Source organism: Rhinoderma darwinii, chromosome 1 (assembly GCF_050947455.1).
Source record: "Rhinoderma darwinii isolate aRhiDar2 chromosome 1, aRhiDar2.hap1, whole genome shotgun sequence".
In the NCBI taxonomy this organism is placed as follows: domain Eukaryota; kingdom Metazoa; phylum Chordata; class Amphibia; order Anura; family Rhinodermatidae; genus Rhinoderma; species Rhinoderma darwinii.
Genome location: NC_134687.1, coordinates 382,354,271 through 382,375,988, shown reverse-complemented (window position 1 = coordinate 382,375,988; position 21,718 = coordinate 382,354,271). Strand labels below are relative to the sequence as shown.

General features: G+C 34.7%; 15 non-coding genes across 15 annotated transcripts; all 15 read left to right on the top strand.

Annotated features, from left to right (window-relative positions):
- Window positions 1–33: 33 nt before the first annotated feature.
- On the top strand, window positions 34–106 carry TRNAT-CGU (transfer RNA threonine (anticodon CGU)). Its single transcript has one exon. It is a non-coding gene; the product is annotated as a tRNA-Thr (tRNA).
- A 985-nt stretch (window positions 107–1,091) lies between these two features.
- On the top strand, window positions 1,092–1,164 carry TRNAT-CGU (transfer RNA threonine (anticodon CGU)). The gene has a single exon. It is a non-coding gene; the product is annotated as a tRNA-Thr (tRNA).
- Window positions 1,165–3,934: 2,770 nt separating this feature from the next.
- On the top strand, window positions 3,935–4,007 carry TRNAT-CGU (transfer RNA threonine (anticodon CGU)). The gene has a single exon. It is a non-coding gene; the product is annotated as a tRNA-Thr (tRNA).
- Window positions 4,008–5,113: 1,106 nt separating this feature from the next.
- Window positions 5,114–5,186, top strand: TRNAT-UGU (transfer RNA threonine (anticodon UGU)). Its single transcript has one exon. It is a non-coding gene; the product is annotated as a tRNA-Thr (tRNA).
- Window positions 5,187–6,914: 1,728 nt separating this feature from the next.
- Window positions 6,915–6,987, top strand: TRNAT-CGU (transfer RNA threonine (anticodon CGU)). The gene has a single exon. It is a non-coding gene; the product is annotated as a tRNA-Thr (tRNA).
- Window positions 6,988–7,972: 985 nt separating this feature from the next.
- On the top strand, window positions 7,973–8,045 carry TRNAT-CGU (transfer RNA threonine (anticodon CGU)). Its single transcript has one exon. It is a non-coding gene; the product is annotated as a tRNA-Thr (tRNA).
- Window positions 8,046–9,152: 1,107 nt separating this feature from the next.
- Window positions 9,153–9,225, top strand: TRNAT-CGU (transfer RNA threonine (anticodon CGU)). Its single transcript has one exon. It is a non-coding gene; the product is annotated as a tRNA-Thr (tRNA).
- A 1,728-nt stretch (window positions 9,226–10,953) lies between these two features.
- TRNAT-CGU (transfer RNA threonine (anticodon CGU)) lies at window positions 10,954–11,026 on the top strand. The gene has a single exon. It is a non-coding gene; the product is annotated as a tRNA-Thr (tRNA).
- A 1,106-nt stretch (window positions 11,027–12,132) lies between these two features.
- Window positions 12,133–12,205, top strand: TRNAT-CGU (transfer RNA threonine (anticodon CGU)). Its single transcript has one exon. It is a non-coding gene; the product is annotated as a tRNA-Thr (tRNA).
- A 1,108-nt stretch (window positions 12,206–13,313) lies between these two features.
- On the top strand, window positions 13,314–13,386 carry TRNAT-CGU (transfer RNA threonine (anticodon CGU)). The gene has a single exon. It is a non-coding gene; the product is annotated as a tRNA-Thr (tRNA).
- Window positions 13,387–14,494: 1,108 nt separating this feature from the next.
- Window positions 14,495–14,567, top strand: TRNAT-CGU (transfer RNA threonine (anticodon CGU)). The gene has a single exon. It is a non-coding gene; the product is annotated as a tRNA-Thr (tRNA).
- Window positions 14,568–16,294: 1,727 nt separating this feature from the next.
- TRNAP-CGG (transfer RNA proline (anticodon CGG)) lies at window positions 16,295–16,367 on the top strand. The gene has a single exon. It is a non-coding gene; the product is annotated as a tRNA-Pro (tRNA).
- A 1,106-nt stretch (window positions 16,368–17,473) lies between these two features.
- Window positions 17,474–17,546, top strand: TRNAT-CGU (transfer RNA threonine (anticodon CGU)). Its single transcript has one exon. It is a non-coding gene; the product is annotated as a tRNA-Thr (tRNA).
- Window positions 17,547–19,274: 1,728 nt separating this feature from the next.
- On the top strand, window positions 19,275–19,347 carry TRNAT-CGU (transfer RNA threonine (anticodon CGU)). Its single transcript has one exon. It is a non-coding gene; the product is annotated as a tRNA-Thr (tRNA).
- A 1,360-nt stretch (window positions 19,348–20,707) lies between these two features.
- Window positions 20,708–20,780, top strand: TRNAT-CGU (transfer RNA threonine (anticodon CGU)). The gene has a single exon. It is a non-coding gene; the product is annotated as a tRNA-Thr (tRNA).
- Window positions 20,781–21,718: the final 938 nt, after the last annotated feature.

The following is a 21,718-nucleotide window of genomic DNA, read 5'->3' as shown; positions in this document are numbered from 1 at the left end:
TAAAACCCACGTCGTTGCCATAGTCAATATGTCGGCTTCATAGCTCAGTGGTTAGAGCACTGGTCTCGTAAACCAGGGGTCGTGAGTTCAATTCTCACTGGGGCCTTTATAGTCAGTGCCTAGAGTATTTCCTAAGGTAGTTACTTCATCACAGACAATTCCAACATGTCATTTCCTTTAAGATAATTGATTGGACCAAACTGAGAATATTCAGACATCATTGCTTCATTCAATCCATTGCTTATGTCCAACATTACCTCTTTTATTTTTTTATAAACAGGAAATTATGCATGTTCGGTCTCGCATGGAAAATTTGGGAAAAAAATTGCCTCTGGCCGTGTCAATTTTGTTCATAAAGGAAGATTTTTGCACTGTTTCCATATACTTCACTCATTCAGTCCCCAAAAATATCAATTAATTTAGATGTCATTTCCAAACTGTCTAAAAGTTTGATTTGTTTCTCTATGTTTCTGTAGCATGTTTCTCTCCAATCCACTAAAAACCGATAAATAGCATCAATTCATTCAGTTGTGATTTCCAAACTGTCTAAAAGTTTGATTTGTTTCTATGTTTCTGAAGCATGTTTCTGATACCTTAATGTAAAACATAACATTTTTTAGGAATTCATCATGGGCAATTCTGTTCCTCATTCTGTACCCCAAACACATCAATTCATTCAGATGTGATTTCCAAACTGTCTTAAAAGTTTGATTTGCTTCTGTTTCTGAAGCATGTTTCTGATACCTTATAGTAAAACATAACATTTTTCATGAATGCATGATGGCCGATTCTTTTTTTCTCCAATCCACTAAAAACCTATTTCATTTTTCTGTCAATCTACCGATAAATAAGCAGCCAGTTCTAGAATTACAGTTTTACACTTTTATTTTCAGGCTTCTCATTTGTAAGAGCAGCTCGTTCAATTTTGTGCAAATCAACCAATAAATTCCCAGCTAGTTCTGGAGTTATGGTTTTAAACTGTTATTTGGTCATGCCTCCCTCTCCTTTGTAAGACCAACTATAGGCTAATGGAAGGATACGACTTATGTGATTTCGAATAAAACCCACGTCGTTGCCATAGGCAATATGTCGGCTTCATAGCTCAGTGGTTAGAGCACTGGTCTCGTAAACCAGGGGTCGTGAGTTCAATTCTCACTGGGGCCTTTATAGTCAGTGCCTAGAGTATTTCCTAAGGTAGTTACTTCATCACAGACAATTCCAACATGTCATTTCCTTTAAGATAATTGCTTGGACCAAACTGAGAATATTCAGACATCATTGCTACATTCAATCCATTGCTTATGTCCAACATTACCTCTTTTATTTTTTTATAAACAGGAAATTATGCATGTTCGGTCTCGCATGGAAAATTTTGGAAAAAAATTGCCTCTGGCCGTGTCAATTTTGTTCATAAAGGAAGATTTTTGCACTGTTTCCATATACTTCACTCATTCAGTCCCCAAAAATATCAATTAATTTAGATGTGATTTCCAAACTGTCTAAAAGTTTGATTTGTTTCTCTATGTTTCTGTAGCATGTTTCTAAAACCTTAATGTAAAACATAACATTTTTCATGACTGCATGATGGACAACTCTGTTTCTCTCCAATCTACTAAAAACCAATTTCATTTTTCTGTCAATCTACCGATTGACATTACTGTTTCTCTCCAATCCACTAAAAACCGATAAATAGCATCAATTCATTCAGTTGTGATTTCCAAACTGTCTAAAAGTTTGATTTGTTTCTATGTTTCTGAAGCATGTTTCTGATACCTTAATGTAAAACATAACATTTTTTAGGAATTCATCATGGGCAATTCTGTTCCTCATTCTGTACCCCAAACACATCAATTCATTCAGATGTGATTTCCAAACTGTCTAAAAGTTTGATTTGCTTCTGTTTCTGAAGCATGTTTCTGATACCTTATAGTAAAACATAACATTTTTCATGAATGCATGATGGCCGATTCTTTTTTTCTCCAATCCACTAAAAACCTATTTCATTTTTCTGTCAATCTACCGATAAATAAGCAGCCAGTTCTAGAATTACAGTTTTACACTTTTATTTTCAGGCTTCTCATTTGTAAGAGCAGCTCGTTCAATTTTGTGCAAATCAACCAATAAATTCCCAGCTAGTTCTGGAGTTATGGTTTTAAACTGTTATTTGGTCATGCCTCCCTCTCCTTTGTAAGACCAACTATGCATGATGGACAACTCTGTTTCTCTCCAATCTACTAAAAACCAATTTCATTTTTCTGTCAATCTACCGATTGACATGACTGTTTCTCTCCAATCCACTAAAAACCGATAAATAGCATCAATTCATTCAGTTGTGATTTCCAAACTGTCTAAAAGTTTGATTTGTTTCTATGTTTCTGAAGCATGTTTCTGATACCTTAATGTAAAACATAACATTTTTTAGGAATTCATCATGGGCAATTCTGTTCCTCATTCTGTACCCCAAACACATCAATTCATTCAGATGTGATTTCCAAACTGTCTAAAAGTTTGATTTGCTTCTGTTTCTGAAGCATGTTTCTGATACCTTATAGTAAAACATAAAATTTTTCATGAATGCATGATGGCCGATTCTTTTTTTCTCCAATCCACTAAAAACCTATTTCATTTTTCTGTCAATCTACCGATAAATAAGCAGCCAGTTCTAGAATTACAGTTTTACACTTTTATTTTCAGGCTTCTCATTTGTAAGAGCAGCTCGTTCAATTTTGTGCAAATCAACCAATAAATTCCCAGCTAGTTCTGGAGTTATGGTTTTAAACTGTTATTTGGTCATGCCTCCCTCTCCTTTGTAAGACCAACTATAGGCTAATGGAAGGATACGACTTATGTGATTTCGAATAAAACCCACGTCGTTGTCATAGTCAATAAGTCGGCTTCATAGCTCAGTGGTTAGAGCAGGGGTCTTGAGTTCAATTCTCACTGGGGCCTTTATAGTCAGTGCCTAGAGTATTTCCTAAGGTAGTTACTTCATCACAGACTATTCCAACATGTCATTTCCTTTAAGATAATTGCTTGGTCCAAACTGAGAATATTCAGAAATCATTGCTTCATTCAATCCATTGTTTATGTCCAACATTACCTCTTTTATTTTTTTATAAACAGGAAATTATGCATGTTCGGTCTCGCATGGAAAATTTTGGAAAAAAATTGCCTCTGGCCGTGTCAATTTTGTTCATAAAGGAAGATTTTTGCACTGTTTCCATGTACTTCACTCATTCAGTCCCCAAAAATATCAATTAATTTAGATGTCATTTCCAAACTGTCTAAAAGTTTGATTTGTTTCTCTATGTTTCTGTAGCATGTTTCTCTCCAATCCACTAAAAACCGATAAATAGCATCAATTCATTCAGTTGTGATTTCCAAACTGTCTAAAAGTTTGATTTGTTTCTATGTTTCTGAAGCATGTTTCTGATACCTTAATGTAAAACATAACATTTTTTAGGAATTCATCATGGGCAATTCTGTTCCTCATTCTGTACCCCAAACACATCAATTCATTCAGATGTGATTTCCAAACTGTCTTAAAAGTTTGATTTGCTTCTGTTTCTGAAGCATGTTTCTGATACCTTATAGTAAAACATAACATTTTTCATGAATGCATGATGGCCGATTCTTTTTTTCTCCAATCCACTAAAAACCTATTTCATTTTTCTGTCAATCTACCGATAAATAAGCAGCCAGTTCTAGAATTACAGTTTTACACTTTTATTTTCAGGCTTCTCATTTGTAAGAGCAGCTCGTTCAATTTTGTGCAAATCAACCAATAAATTCCCAGCTAGTTCTGGAGTTATGGTTTTAAACTGTTATTTGGTCATGCCTCCCTCTCCTTTGTAAGACCAACTATAGGCTAATGGAAGGATACGACTTATGTGATTTCGAATAAAACCCACGTCGTTGCTATAGTCAATATGTCGGCTTCATAGCTCAGTGGTTAGAGCACTGGTCTCGTAAACCAGGGGTCGTGAGTTCAATTCTCACTGGGGCCTTTATAGTCAGTGCCTAGAGTATTTCCTAAGGTAGTCACTTCATCACAGACAATTCCAACATGTCATTTCCTTTAAGATAATTGCTTGGACCAAACTGAGAATATTCAGACATCATTGCTTCATTCAATCCATTGCTTATGTCCAACATTACCTCTTTTATTTTTTTATAAACAGGAAATTATGCATGTTCGGTCTCGCATGGAAAATTTTGGAAAAAAATTGCCTCTGGCCGTGTCAATTTTGTTCATAAAGGAAGATTTTTGCACTGTTTCCATATACTTCACTCATTCAGTCCCCAAAAATATCAATTAATTTAGATGTGATTTCCAAACTGTCTAAAAGTTTGATTTGTTTCTCTATGTTTCTGTAGCATGTTTCTAAAACCTTAATGTAAAACATTACATTTTTCATGACTGCATGATGGACAACTCTGTTTCTCTCCAATCTACTAAAAACCAATTTCATTTTTCTGTCAATCTACCGATTGACATTACTGTTTCTCTCCAATCCACTAAAAACCGATAAATAGCATCAATTCATTCAGTTGTGATTTCCAAACTGTCTAAAAGTTTGATTTGTTTCTATGTTTCTGAAGCATGTTTCTGATACCTTAATGTAAAACATAACATTTTTTAGGAATTCATCATGGGCAATTCTGTTCCTCATTCTGTACCCCAAACACATCAATTCATTCAGATGTGATTTCCAAACTGTCTAAAAGTTTGATTTGCTTCTGTTTCTGAAGCATGTTTCTGATACCTTATAGTAAAACATAACATTTTTCATGAATGCATGATGGCCGATTCTTTTTTTCTCCAATCCACTAAAAACCTATTTCATTTTTCTGTCAATCTACCGATAAATAAGCAGCCAGTTCTAGAATTACAGTTTTACACTTTTATTTTCAGGCTTCTCATTTGTAAGAGCAGCTCGTTCAATTTTGTGCAAATCAACCAATAAATTCCCAGCTAGTTCTGGAGTTATGGTTTTAAACTGTTATTTGGTCATGCCTCCCTCTCCTTTGTAAGACCAACTATAGGCTAATGGAAGGATACGACTTATGTGATTTCGAATAAAACCCACGTCGTTGCCATAGTCAATATGTCGGCTTCATAGCTCAGTGGTTAGAGCACTGGTCTTGTAAACCAGGGGTCGTGAGTTCAATTCTCACTGGGGCCTTTATAGTCAGTGCCTAGAGTATTTCCTAAGGTAGTTACTTCATCACAGACAATTCCAACATGTCATTTCCTTTAAGATAATTGCTTGGACCAAACTGAGAATATTCAGACATCATTGCTTCATTCAATCCATTGCTTATGTCCAACATTACCTCTTTTATTTTTTTATAAACAGGAAATTATGCATGTTCGGTCTCGCATGGAAAATTTTGGAAAAAAATTGCCTCTGGCCGTGTCAATTTTGTTCATAAAGGAAGATTTTTGCACTGTTTCCGTATACTTCACTCATTCAGTCCCCAAAAATATCAATTCATTTAGATGTGATTTCCAAACTGTCTAAAAGTTTGATTTGTTTCTCTATGTTTCTGTAGCATGTTTCTAAAACCTTAATGTAAAACATAACATTTTTCATGACTGCATGATGGACAACTCTGTTTCTCTCCAATCTACTAAAAACCAATTTCATTTTTCTGTCAATCTACCGATTGACATGACTGTTTCTCTCCAATCCACTAAAAACCGATAAATAGCATCAATTCATTCAGTTGTGATTTCCAAACTGTCTAAAAGTTTGATTTGTTTCTATGTTTCTGAAGCATGTTTCTGATACCTTAATGTAAAACATAACATTTTTTAGGAATTCATCATGGGCAATTCTGTTCCTCATTCTGTACCCCAAACACATCAATTCATTCAGATGTGATTTCCAAACTGTCTAAAAGTTTGATTTGCTTCTGTTTCTGAAGCATGTTTCTGATACCTTATAGTAAAACATAACATTTTTCATGAATGCATGATGGCCGATTCTTTTTTTCTCCAATCCACTAAAAACCTATTTCATTTTTCTGTTAATCTACCGATAAATAAGCAGCCAGTTCTAGAATTACAGTTTTACACTTTTATTTTCAGGCTTCTCATTTGTAAGAGCAGCTCGTTCAATTTTGTGCAAATCAACCAATAAATTCCCAGCTAGTTCTGGAGTTATGGTTTTAAACTGTTATTTGGTCATGCCTCCCTCTCCTTTGTAAGACCAACTATGCATGATGGACAACTCTGTTTCTCTCCAATCTACTAAAAACCAATTTCATTTTTCTGTCAATCTACCGATTGACATGACTGTTTCTCTCCAATCCACTAAAAACCGATAAATAGCATCAATTCATTCAGTTGTGATTTCCAAACTGTCTAAAAGTTTGATTTGTTTCTATGTTTCTGAAGCATGTTTCTGATACCTTAATGTAAAACATAACATTTTTTAGGAATTCATCATGGGCAATTCTGTTCCTCATTCTGTACCCCAAACACATCAATTCATTCAGATGTGATTTCCAAACTGTCTAAAAGTTTGATTTGCTTCTGTTTCTGAAGCATGTTTCTGATACCTTATAGTAAAACATAACATTTTTCATGAATGCATGATGGCCGATTCTTTTTTTCTCCAATCCACTAAAAACCTATTTCATTTTTCTGTCAATCTACCGATAAATAAGCAGCCAGTTCTAGAATTACAGTTTTACACTTTTATTTTCAGGCTTCTCATTTGTAAGAGCAGCTCGTTCAATTTTGTGCAAATCAACCAATAAATTCCCAGCTAGTTCTGGAGTTATGGTTTTAAACTGTTATTTGGTCATGCCTCCCTCTCCTTTGTAAGACCAACTATAGGCTAATGGAAGGATACGACTTATGTGATTTCGAATAAAACCCACGTCGTTGCCATAGTCAATATGTCGGCTTCATAGCTCAGTGGTTAGAGCACTGGTCTCGTAAACCAGGGGTCGTGAGTTCAATTCTCACTGGGGCCTTTATAGTCAGTGCCTAGAGTATTTCCTAAGGTAGTTACTTCATCACAGACAATTCCAACATGTCATTTCCTTTAAGATAATTGCTTGGACCAAACTGAGAATATTCAGACATCATTGCTTCATTCAATCCATTGCTTATGTCCAACATTACCTCTTTTATTTTTTTATAAACAGGAAATTATGCATGTTCGGTCTCGCATGGAAAATTTGGGAAAAAAATTGCCTCTGGCCGTGTCAATTTTGTTCATAAAGGAAGATTTTTGCACTGTTTCCATATACTTCACTCATTCAGTCCCCAAAAATATCAATTAATTTAGATGTCATTTCCAAACTGTCTAAAAGTTTGATTTGTTTCTCTATGTTTCTGTAGCATGTTTCTCTCCAATCCACTAAAAACCGATAAATAGCATCAATTCATTCAGTTGTGATTTCCAAACTGTCTAAAAGTTTGATTTGTTTCTATGTTTCTGAAGCATGTTTCTGATACCTTAATGTAAAACATAACATTTTTTAGGAATTCATCATGGGCAATTCTGTTCCTCATTCTGTACCCCAAACACATCAATTCATTCAGATGTGATTTCCAAACTGTCTTAAAAGTTTGATTTGCTTCTGTTTCTGAAGCATGTTTCTGATACCTTATAGTAAAACATAACATTTTTCATGAATGCATGATGGCCGATTCTTTTTTTCTCCAATCCACTAAAAACCTATTTCATTTTTCTGTCAATCTACCGATAAATAAGCAGCCAGTTCTAGAATTACAGTTTTACACTTTTATTTTCAGGCTTCTCATTTGTAAGAGCAGCTCGTTCAATTTTGTGCAAATCAACCAATAAATTCCCAGCTAGTTCTGGAGTTATGGTTTTAAACTGTTATTTGGTCATGCCTCCCTCTCCTTTGTAAGACCAACTATAGGCTAATGGAAGGATACGACTTATGTGATTTCGAATAAAACCCACGTCGTCGCCATAGTCAATATGTCGGCTTCATAGCTCAGTGGTTAGAGCACTGGTCTCGTAAACCAGGAGTCGTGAGTTCAATTCTCACTGGGGCCTTTATAGTCAGTGCCTAGAGTATTTCCTAAGGTAGTTACTTCATCACAGACAATTCCAACATGTCATTTCCTTTAAGATAATTGCTTGGACCAAACTGAGAATATTCAGACATCATTGCTTCATTCAATCCATTGCTTATGTCCAACATTACCTCTTTTATTTTTTTTATAAACAGGAAATTATGCATGTTCGGTCTCGCATGGAAAATTTTGGAAAAAAATTGCCTCTGGCCGTGTCAATTTTGTTCATAAAGGAAGATTTTTGCACTGTTTCCATATACTTCACTCATTCAGTCCCCAAAAATATCAATTAATTTAGATGTGATTTCCAAACTGTCTAAAAGTTTGATTTGTTTCTCTATGTTTCTGTAGCATGTTTCTAAAACCTTAATGTAAAACATAACATTTTTCATGACTGCATGATGGACAACTCTGTTTCTCTCCAATCTACTAAAAACCAATTTCATTTTTCTGTCAATCTACCGATTGACATTACTGTTTCTCTCCAATCCACTAAAAACCGATAAATAGCATCAATTCATTCAGTTGTGATTTCCAAACTGTCTAAAAGTTTGATTTGTTTCTATGTTTCTGAAGCATGTTTCTGATACCTTAATGTAAAACATAACATTTTTTAGGAATTCATCATGGGCAATTCTGTTCCTCATTCTGTACCCCAAACACATCAATTCATTCAGATGTGATTTCCAAACTGTCTAAAAGTTTGATTTGCTTCTGTTTCTGAAGCATGTTTCTGATACCTTATAGTAAAACATAACATTTTTCATGAATGCATGATGGCCGATTCTTTTTTTCTCCAATCCACTAAAAACCTATTTCATTTTTCTGTCAATCTACCGATAAATAAGCAGCCAGTTCTAGAATTACAGTTTTACACTTTTATTTTCAGGCTTCTCATTTGTAAGAGCAGCTCGTTCAATTTTGTGCAAATCAACCAATAAATTCCCAGCTAGTTCTGGAGTTATGGTTTTAAACTGTTATTTGGTCATGCCTCCCTCTCCTTTGTAAGACCAACTATAGGCTAATGGAAGGATACGACTTATGTGATTTCGAATAAAACCCACGTCGTTGCCATAGTCAATATGTCGGCTTCATAGCTCAGTGGTTAGAGCACTGGTCTCGTAAACCAGGGGTCGTGAGTTCAATTCTCACTGGGGCCTTTATAGTCAGTGCCTAGAGTATTTCCTAAGGTAGTTACTTCATCACAGACAATTCCAACATGTCATTTCCTTTAAGATAATTGCTTGGACCAAACTGAGAATATTCAGACATCATTGCTTCATTCAATCCATTGCTTATGTCCAACATTACCTCTTTTATTTTTTTATAAACAGGAAATTATGCATGTTCGGTCTCGCATGGAAAATTTTGGAAAAAAATTGCCTCTGGCCGTGTCAATTTTGTTCATAAAGGAAGATTTTTGCACTGTTTCCATATACTTCACTCATTCAGTCCCCAAAAATATCAATTAATTTAGATGTCATTTCCAAACTGTCTAAAAGTTTGATTTGTTTCTCTATGTTTCTGTAGCATGTTTCTAAAACCTTAATGTAAAACATAACATTTTTCATGACTGCATGATGGACAACTCTGTTTCTCTCCAATCTACTAAAAACCAATTTCATTTTTCTGTCAATCTACCGATTGACATTACTGTTTCTCTCCAATCCACTAAAAACCGATAAATAGCATCAATTCATTCAGTTGTGATTTCCAAACTGTCTAAAAGTTTGATTTGTTTCTATGTTTCTGAAGCATGTTTCTGATACCTTAATGTAAAACATAACATTTTTTAGGAATTCATCATGGGCAATTCTGTTCCTCATTCTGTACCCCAAACACATCAATTCATTCAGATGTGATTTCCAAACTGTCTAAAAGTTTGATTTGCTTCTGTTTCTGAAGCATGTTTCTGATACCTTATAGTAAAACATAACATTTTTCATGAATGCATGATGGCCGATTCTTTTTTTCTCCAATCCACTAAAAACCTATTTCATTTTTCTGTCAATCTACCGATAAATAAGCAGCCAGTTCTAGAATTACAGTTTTACACTTTTATTTTCAGGCTTCTCATTTGTAAGAGCAGCTCGTTCAATTTTGTGCAAATCAACCAATAAATTCCCAGCTAGTTCTGGAGTTATGGTTTTAAACTGTTATTTGGTCATGCCTCCCTCTCCTTTGTAAGACCAACTATGCATGATGGACAACTCTGTTTCTCTCCAATCTACTAAAAACCAATTTCATTTTTCTGTCAATCTACCGATTGACATGACTGTTTCTCTCCAATCCACTAAAAACCGATAAATAGCATCAATTCATTCAGTTGTGATTTCCAAACTGTCTAAAAGTTTGATTTGTTTCTATGTTTCTGAAGCATGTTTCTGATACCTTAATGTAAAACATAACATTTTTTAGGAATTCATCATGGGCAATTCTGTTCCTCATTCTGTACCCCAAACACATCAATTCATTCAGATGTGATTTCCAAACTGTCTAAAAGTTTGATTTGCTTCTGTTTCTGAAGCATGTTTCTGATACCTTATAGTAAAACATAAAATTTTTCATGAATGCATGATGGCCGATTCTTTTTTTCTCCAATCCACTAAAAACCTATTTCATTTTTCTGTCAATCTACCGATAAATAAGCAGCCAGTTCTAGAATTACAGTTTTACACTTTTATTTTCAGGCTTCTCATTTGTAAGAGCAGCTCGTTCAATTTTGTGCAAATCAACCAATAAATTCCCAGCTAGTTCTGGAGTTATGGTTTTAAACTGTTATTTGGTCATTCCCCCCTCTCCTTTGTAAGACCAACTATAGGCTAATGGAAGGATACGACTTATGTGATTTCGAATAAAACCCACGTCGTTGCCATAGTCAATATGTCGGCTTCATAGCTCAGTGGTTAGAGCACTGGTCTCGTAAACCAGGGGTCGTGAGTTCAATTCTCACTGGGGCCTTTATAGTCAGTGCCTAGAGTATTTCCTAAGGTAGTTACTTCATCACAGACAATTCCAACATGTCATTTCCTTTAAGATAATTGCTTGGACCAAACTGAGAATATTCAGACATCATTGCTTCATTCAATCCATTGCTTATGTCCAACATTACCTCTTTTATTTTTTTATAAACAGGAAATTATGCATGTTCGGTCTCGCATGGAAAATTTGGGAAAAAAATTGCCTCTGGCCGTGTCAATTTTGTTCATAAAGGAAGATTTTTGCACTGTTTCCATATACTTCACTCATTCAGTCCCCAAAAATATCAATTAATTTAGATGTCATTTCCAAACTGTCTAAAAGTTTGATTTGTTTCTCTATGTTTCTGTAGCATGTTTCTAAAACCTTAATGTAAAACATAACATTTTTCATGACTGCATGATGGACAACTCTGTTTCTCTCCAATCTACTAAAAACCAATTTCATTTTTCTGTCAATCTACCGATTGACATTACTGTTTCTCTCCAATCCACTAAAAACCGATAAATAGCATCAATTCATTCAGTTGTGATTTCCAAACTGTCTAAAACTTTGATTTGTTTCTATGTTTCTGAAGCATGTTTCTGATACCTTAATGTAAAACATAACATTTTTTAGGAATTCATCATGGGCAATTCTGTTCCTCATTCTGTACCCCAAACACATCAATTCATTCAGATGTGATTTCCAAACTGTCTAAAAGTTTGATTTGCTTCTGTTTCTGAAGCATGTTTCTGATACCTTATAGTAAAACATAACATTTTTCATGAATGCATGATGGCCGATTCTTTTTTTCTCCAATCCACTACAAACCTATTTCATTTTTCTGTCAATCTACCGATAAATAAGCAGCCGGTTCTAGAATTACAGTTTTACACTTTTATTTTCAGGCTTCTCATTTGTAAGAGCAGCTCGTTCAATTTTGTGCAAATCAACCAATAAATTCCCAGCTAGTTCTGGAGTTATGGTTTTAAACTGTTATTTGGTCATGCCTCCCTCTCCTTTGTAAGACCAACTATAGGCTAATGGAAGGATACGACTTATGTGATTTCGAATAAAACCCACGTCGTTGCCATAGTCAATATGTCGGCTTCATAGCTCAGTGGTTAGAGCACTGGTCTCGTAAACCAGGGGTCGTGAGTTCAATTCTCACTGGGGCATTTATAGTCAGTGCCTAGAGTATTTCCTTAGGTAGTTACTTCATCACAGACAATTCCAACATGTCATTTCCTTTAAGATAATTGCTTGGACCAAACTGAGAATATTCAGACATCATTGCTTCATTCAATCCATTGCTTATGTCCAACATTACCTCTTTTATTTTTTTATAAACTGGAAATTATGCATGTTCGATCTCGCATGGAAAATATTGGAAAAAAATTGCCTCTGGCCGTGTCAATTTTGTTCATAAAGGAAGATTTTTGCGCTGTTTCCATATACTTCACTCATTCAGTCCCCAAAAATATCAATTAATTTAGATGTGATTTCCAAACTGTCTAAAAGTTTGATTTGTTTCTCTATGTTTCTGTAGCATGTTTCTAAAACCTTAATGTAAAACATATAACATTTTTCATGACTGCATGATGGACAACTCTGTTTCTCTCCAATCTACTAAAAACCAATTTCATTTTTCTGTCAATCTACCGATTGACATGACTGTTTCTCTCCAATCCACTAAAAACCGATAAATAGCATCAATTCATTCAGTTGTGATTTCCAAACTGTCTAAAAGTTTGATTTGTTTCTATGTTTCTGAAGCATGTTTCTGATACCTTAATGTAAAACATAACATTTTTTAGGAATTCATCATGGGCAATTCTGTTCCTCATTCTGTACCCCAAACACATCAATTCATTCAGATGTGATTTCCAAACTGTCTAAAAGTTTGATTTGCTTCTGTTTCTGAAGCATGTTTCTGATACCTTATAGTAAAACATAACATTTTTCATGAATGCATGATGGCCGATTCTTTTTTTCTCCAATCCACTAAAAACCTATTTCATTTTTCTGTCAATCTACCGATAAATAAGCAGCCAGTTCTAGAATTACAGTTTTACACTTTTATTTTCAGGCTTCTCATTTGTAAGAGCAGCTCGTTCAATTTTGTGCAAATCAACCAATAAATTCCCAGCTAGTTCTGGAGTTATGGTTTTAAACTGTTATTTGGTCATGCCTCCCTCTCCTTTGTAAGACCAACTATAGGCTAATGGAAGGATACGACTTATGTGATTTCGAATAAAACCCACGTCGTTGCCATAGTCAATACGTCGGCTTCATAGCTCAGTGGTTAGAGCACTGGTCTCGTAAACCAGGGGTCGTGAGTTCAATTCTCACTGGGGCATTTATAGTCAGTGCCTAGAGTATTTCCTAAGGTAGTTACTTCATCACAGAAAATTCCAACATGTCATTTCCTTTAAGATAATTGCTTGGACCAAACTGAGAATATTCAGACATCATTGCTTCATTCAATCCATTGCTTATGTCCAACATTACCTCTTTTATTTTTTTATAAACTGGAAATTATGCATGTTCGATCTCGCATGGAAAATATTGGAAAAAAATTGCCTCTGGCCGTGTCAATTTTGTTCATAAAGGAAGATTTTTGCGCTGTTTCCATATACTTCACTCATTCAGTCCCCAAAAATATCAATTAATTTAGATGTGATTTCCAAACTGTCTAAAAGTTTGATTTGTTTCTCTATGTTTCTGTAGCATGTTTCTAAAACCTTAATGTAAAACATATAACATTTTTCATGACTGCATGATGGACAACTCTGTTTCTCTCCAATCTACTAAAAACCAATTTCATTTTTCTGTCAATCTACCGATTGACATGACTGTTTCTCTCCAATCCACTAAAAACCGATAAATAGCATCAATTCATTCAGTTGTGATTTCCAAACTGTCTAAAAGTTTGATTTGTTTCTATGTTTCTGAAGCATGTTTCTGATACCTTAATGTAAAACATAAAAAATTTTAGGAATTCATCATGGGCAATTCTGTTCCTCATTCTGTACCCCAAACACATCAATTCATTCAGATGTGATTTCCAAACTGTCTAAAAGTTTGATTTGCTTCTGTTTCTGAAGCATGTTTCTGATACCTTATAGTAAAACATAACATTTTTCATGAATGCATGATGGCCGATTCTTTTTTTCTCCAATCCACTAAAAACCTATTTCATTTTTCTGTCAATCTACCGATAAATAAGCAGCCAGTTCTAGAATTACAGTTTTACACTTTTATTTTCAGGCTTCTCATTTGTAAGAGCAGCTCGTTCAATTTTGTGCAAATCAACCAATAAATTCCCAGCTAGTTCTGGAGTTATGGTTTTAAACTGTTATTTGGTCATGCCTCCCTCTCCTTTGTAAGACCAACTATAGGCTAATGGAAGGATACGACTTATGTGATTTCGAATAAAACCCACGTCGTTGCCATAGTCAATATGTCGGCTTCATAGCTCAGTGGTTAGAGCACTGGTCTCGTAAACCAGGGGTCGTGAGTTCAATTCTCACTGGGGCCTTTATAGTCAGTGCCTAGAGTATTTCCTAAGGTAGTTACTTCATCACAGACAATTCCAACATGTCATTTCCTTTAAGATAATTGCTTGGACCAAACTGAGAATATTCAGACATCATTGCTTCATTCAATCCATTGCTTATGTCCAACATTACCTCTTTTATTTTTTTATAAACAGGAAATTATGCATGTTCGGTCTCGCATGGAAAATTTTGGAAAAAAATTGCCTCTGGCCGTGTCAATTTTGTTCATAAAGGAAGATTTTTGCACTGTTTCCGTATACTTCACTCATTCAGTCCCCAAAAATATCAATTAATTTAGATGTGATTTCCAAACTGTTTAAAAGTTTGATTTGTTTCTCTATGTTTCTGTAGCATGTTTCTAAAACCTTAATGTAAAACATAACATTTTTCATGACTGCATGATGGACAACTCTGTTTCTCTCCAATCTACTAAAAACCAATTTCATTTTTCTGTCAATCTACCGATTGACATGACTGTTTCTCTCCAATCCACTAAAAACCGATAAATAGCATCAATTCATTCAGTTGTGATTTCCAAACTGTCTAAAAGTTTGATTTGTTTCTATGTTTCTGAAGCATGTTTCTGATACCTTAATGTAAAACATAACATTTTTTAGGAATTCATCATGGGCAATTCTGTTCCTCATTCTGTACCCCAAACACATCAATTCATTCAGATGTGATTTCCAAACTGTCTAAAAGTTTGATTTGCTTCTGTTTCTGAAGCATGTTTCTGATACCTTATAGTAAAACATAACATTTTTCATGAATGCATGATGGCCGATTCTTTTTTTCTCCAATCCACTAAAAACCTATTTCATTTTTCTGTCAATCTACCGATAAATAAGCAGCCAGTTCTAGAATTACAGTTTTACACTTTTATTTTCAGGCTTCTCATTTGTAAGAGCAGCTCGTTCAATTTTGTGCAAATCAACCAATAAATTCCCAGCTAGTTCTGGAGTTATGGTTTTAAACTGTTATTTGGTCATGCCTCCCTCTCCTTTGTAAGACCAACTATGCATGATGGACAACTCTGTTTCTCTCCAATCTACTAAAAACCAATTTCATTTTTCTGTCAATCTACCGATTGACATGACTGTTTCTCTCCAATCCACTAAAAACCGATAAATAGCATCAATTCATTCAGTTGTGATTTCCAAACTGTCTAAAAGTTTGATTTGTTTCTATGTTTCTGAAGCATGTTTCTGATACCTTAATGTAAAACATAACATTTTTTAGGAATTCATCATGGGCAATTCTGTTCCTCATTCTGTACCCCAAACACATCAATTATTCAGATGTGATTTCCAAACTGTCTAAAAGTTTGATTTGCTTCTGTTTCTGAAGCATGTTTCTGATACCTTATAGTAAAACATAACATTTTTCATGAATGCATGATGGCCGATTCTTTTTTTCTCCAATCCACTAAAAACCTATTTCATTTTTCTGTCAATCTACCGATAAATAAGCAGCCAGTTCTAGAATTACAGTTTTACACTTTTATTTTTAGGCTTCTCATTTGTAAGAGCAGCTCGTTCAATTTTGTGCAAATCAACCAATAAATTCCCAGCTAGTTCTGGAGTTATGGTTTTAAACTGTTATTTGGTCATGCCGCCCTCTCCTTTGTAAGACCAACTATAGGCTAATGGATGGATACGACTTATGTGATTTCGAATAAAACCCACGTCGTTGCCATAGTCAATATGTCGGCTTCATAGCTCAGTGGTTAGAGCACTGGTCTCGGAAACCAGGGGTCGTGAGTTCAATTCTCACTGGGGCCTTTATAGTCAGTGCCTAGAGTATTTCCTAAGGTAGTTACTTCATCACAGACAATTCCAACATGTCATTTCCTTTAAGATAATTGCTTGGACCAAACTGAGAATATTCAGACATCATTGCTTCATTCAATCCATTGCTTATGTCCAACATTACCTCTTTTATTTTTTTATAAACAGGAAATTACGCATGTTCGGTCTCGCATGGAAAATTTTGGAAAAAAATTGCCTCTGGCCGTGTCAATTTTGTTCATAAAGGAAGATTTTTGCACTGTTTCCATATACTTCACTCATTCAGTCCCCAAAAATATCAATTAATTTAGATGTGATTTCCAAACTGTCTAAAAGTTTGATTTGTTTCTCTATGTTTCTGTAGCATGTTTCTAAAACCTTAATGTAAAACATAACATTTTTCATGACTGCATGATGGACAACTCTGTTTCTCTCCAATCTACTAAAAACCAATTTCATTTTTCTGTCAATCTACCGATTGACATTACTGTTTCTCTCCAATCCACTAAAAACCGATAAATAGCATCAATTCATTCAGTTGTGATTTCCAAACTGTCTAAAAGTTTGATTTGTTTCTATGTTTCTGAAGCATGTTTCTGATACCTTAATGTAAAACATAACATTTTTTAGGAATTCATCATGGGCAATTCTGTTCCTCATTCTGTACCCCAAACACATCAATTCATTCAGATGTGATTTCCAAACTGTCTAAAAGTTTGATTTGCTTCTGTTTCTGAAGCATGTTTCTGATACCTTATAGTAAAACATAACATTTTTCATGAATGCATGATGGCCGATTCTTTTTTTCTCCAATCCACTAAAAACCTATTTCATTTTTCTGTCAATCTACCGATAAATAAGCAGCCAGTTCTAGAATTACAGTTTTACACTTTTATTTTCAGGCTTCTCATTTGTAAGAGCAGCTCGTTCAATTTTGTGCAAATCAACCAATAAATTCCCAGCTAGCTCTGGAGTTATGGTTTTAAACTGTTATTTGGTCATGCCTCCCTCTCCTTTGTAAGACCAACTATAGGCTAATGGAAGGATACGACTTATGTGATTTCGAATAAAACCCACGTCGTTGCCATAGTCAATATGTCGGCTTCATAGCTCAGTGGTTAGAGCACTGGTCTCGTAAACCAGGGGTCGTGAGTTCAATTCTCACTGGGGCCTTTATAGTCAGTGCCTAGAGTATTTCCTAAGGTAGTTACTTCATCACAGACAATTCCAACATGTCATTTCCTTTAAGATAATTGCTTGGACCAAACTGAGAATATTCAGACATCATTGCTTCATTCAATCCATTGCTTATGTCCAACATTACCTCTTTTATTTTTTTATAAACAGGAAATTATGCATGTTCGGTCTCGCATGGAAAATTTGGGAAAAAAATTGCCTCTGGCCGTGTCAATTTTGTTCATAAAGGAAGATTTTTGCACTGTTTCCATATACTTCACTCATTCAGTCCCCAAAAATATCAATTAATTTAGATGTGATTTCCAAACTGTCTAAAAGTTTGATTTGTTTCTCTATGTTTCTGTAGCATGTTTCTAAAACCTTAATGTAAAACATTACATTTTTCATGACTGCATGATGGACAACTCTGTTTCTCTCCAATCTACTAAAAACCAATTTCATTTTTCTGTCAATCTACCGATTGACATGACTGTTTCTCTCCAATCCACTAAAAACCGATAAATAGCATCAATTCATTCAGTTGTGATTTCCAAACTGTCTAAAAGTTTGATTTGTTTCTATGTTTCTGAAGCATGTTTCTGATACCTTAATGTAAAACATAACATTTTTTAGGAATTCATCATGGGCAATTCTGTTCCTCATTCTGTACTCCAAACACATCAATTCATTCAGATGTGATTTCCAAACTGTCTAAAAGTTTGATTTGCTTCTGTTTCTGAAGCATGTTTCTGATACCTTATAGTAAAACATAACATTTTTCATGAATGCATGATGGCCGATTCTTTTTTTCTCCAATCCACTAAAAACCTATTTCATTTTTCTGTCAATCTACCGATAAATAAGCAGCCAGTTCTAGAATTACAGTTTTACACTTTTATTTTCAGGCTTCTCATTTGTAAGAGCAGCTCGTTCAATTTTGTGCAAATCAACCAATAAATTCCCAGCTAGTTCTGGAGTTATGGTTTTAAACTGTTATTTGGTCATGCCTCCCTCTCCTTTGTAAGACCAACTATGCATGATGGACAACTCTGTTTCTCTCCAATCTACTAAAAACCAATTTCATTTTTCTGTCAATCTACCGATTGACATGACTGTTTCTCTCCAATCCACTAAAAACCGATAAATAGCATCAATTCATTCAGTTGTGATTTCCAAACTGTCTAAAAGTTTGATTTGTTTCTATGTTTCTGAAGCATGTTTCTGATACCTTAATGTAAAACATAACATTTTTTAGGAATTCATCATGGGCAATTCTGTTCCTCATTCTGTACCCCAAACACATCAATTCATTCAGATGTGATTTCCAAACTGTCTAAAAGTTTGATTTGCTTCTGTTTCTGAAGCATGTTTCTGATACCTTATAGTAAAACATAACATTTTTCATGAATGCATGATGGCCGATTCTTTTTTTCTCCAATCCACTAAAAACCTATTTCATTTTTCTGTCAATCTACCGATAAATAAGCAGCCAGTTCTAGAATTACAGTTTTACACTTTTATTTTCAGGCTTCTCATTTGTAAGAGCAGCTCGTTCAATTTTGTGCAAATCAACCAATAAATTCCCAGCTAGTTCTGGAGTTATGGTTTTAAACTGTTATTTGGTCATGCCTCCCTCTCCTTTGTAAGACCAACTATAGGCTAATGGAAGGATACGACTTATGTGATTTCGAATAAAACCCACGTCGTTGCCATAGTCAATATGTCGGCTTCATAGCTCAGTGGTTAGAGCACTGGTCTCGTAAACCAGGGGTCGTGAGTTCAATTCTCACTGGGGCCTTTATAGTCAGTGCCTAGAGTATTTCCTAAGGTAGTTACTTCATCACAGACAATTCCAACATGTCATTTCCTTTAAGATAATTGCTTGGACCAAACTGAGAATATTCAGACATCATTGCTTCATTCAATCCATTGCTTATGTCCAACATTACCTCTTTTATTTTTTTATAAAAAGGAAATTATGCATGTTCGGTCTCGCATGGAAAATTTGGGAAAAAAATTGCCTCTGGCCGTGTCAATTTTGTTCATAAAGGAAGATTTTTGCACTGTTTCCATATACTTCACTCATTCAGTCCCCAAAAATATCAATTAATTTAGATGTCATTTCCAAACTGTCTAAAAGTTTGATTTGTTTCTCTATGTTTCTGTAGCATGTTTCTCTCCAATCCACTAAAAACCGATAAATAGCATCAATTCATTCAGTTGTGATTTCCAAACTGTCTAAAAGTTTGATTTGTTTCTATGTTTCTGAAGCATGTTTCTGATACCTTAATGTAAAACATAACATTTTTTAGGAATTCATCATGGGCAATTCTGTTCCTCATTCTGTACCCCAAACACATCAATTCATTCAGATGTGATTTCCAAACTGTCTTAAAAGTTTGATTTGCTTCTGTTTCTGAAGCATGTTTCTGATACCTTATAGTAAAACATAACATTTTTCATGAATGCATGATGGCCGATTCTTTTTTTCTCCAATCCACTAAAAACCTATTTCATTTTTCTGTCAATCTACCGATTGACATGACTGTTTCTCTCCAATCCACTAAAAACCGATAAATAGCATCAATTCATTCAGTTGTGATTTCCAAACTGTCTAAAAGTTTGATTTGTTTCTATTTTTCTGAAGCATGTTTCTGATACCTTAATGTAAAACATAACATTTTTTAGGAATTCATCATGGGCAATTCTGTTCCTCATTCTGTACCCCAAACACATCAATTCATTCAGATGTGATTTCCAAACTGTCTAAAAGTTTGATTTGCTTCTGTTTCTGAAGCATGTTTCTGATACCTTATAGTAAAACATAACATTTTTCATGAATGCATGATGGCCGATTCTTTTTTTCTCCAATCCACTAAAAACCTATTTCATTTTTCTGTCAATCTACCGATAAATAAGCAGCCAGTTCTAGAATTACAGTTTTACACTTTTATTTTCAGGCTTCTCATTTGTAAGAGCAGCTCGTTCAATTTTGTGCAAATCAACCAATAAATTCCCAGCTAGTTCTGGAGTTATGGTTTTAAACTGTTATTTGGTCATGCCTCCCTCTCCTTTGTAAGACCAACTATAGGCTAATGGAAGGATATGACTTATGTGATTTCGAATAAAACCCACGTCGTTGCCGTAGTCAATATGTAGGCTTCATAGCTCAGTGGTTAGAGCACTGGTCTCGTAAACCAGGGGTCGTGAGTTCAACTCTCACTGGGGCCTTTATAGTCAGTGCCTAGAGTATTTCCTAAGGTAGTTACTTCATCACAGACAATTCCAACATGTCATTTCCTTTAAGATAATTGCTTGGACCAAACTGAGAATATTCAGACATCATTGCTTCATTCAATCCATTGCTTATGTCCAACATTACCTCTTTTATTTTTTTATAAACAGGAAATTATGCATGTTCGGTCTCGCATGGAAAATTTTGGAAAAAAATTGCCTCTGGCCGTGTCAATTTTGTTCATAAAGGAAGATTTTTGCACTGTTTCCGTATACTTCACTCATTCAGTCCCCAAAAATATCAATTAATTTAGATGTGATTTCCAAACTGTTTAAAAGTTTGATTTGTTTCTCTATGTTTCTGTAGCATGTTTCTAAAACCTTAATGTAAAACATAACATTTTTCATGACTGCATGATGGACAACTCTGTTTCTCTCCAATCTACTAAAAACCAATTTCATTTTTCTGTCAATCTACCGATTGACATGACTGTTTCTCTCCAATCCACTAAAAACCGATAAATAGCATCAATTCATTCAGTTGTTATTTCCAAACTGTCTAAAAGTTTGATTTGTTTCTATTTTTCTGAAGCATGTTTCTGATACCTTAATGTAAAACATAACATTTTTTAGGAATTCATCATGGGCAATTCTGTTCCTCATTCTGTACCCCAAACACATCAATTCATTCAGATGTGATTTCCAAACTGTCTAAAAGTTTGATTTGCTTCTGTTTCTGAAGCATGTTTCTGATACCTTATAGTAAAACATAACATTTTTCATGAATGCATGATGGCCGATTCTTTTTTTCTCCAATCCACTAAAAACCTATTTCATTTTTCTGTCAATCTACCGATAAATAAGCAGCCAGTTCTAGAATTACAGTTTTACACTTTTATTTTCAGGCTTCTCATTTGTAAGAGCAGCTCGTTCAA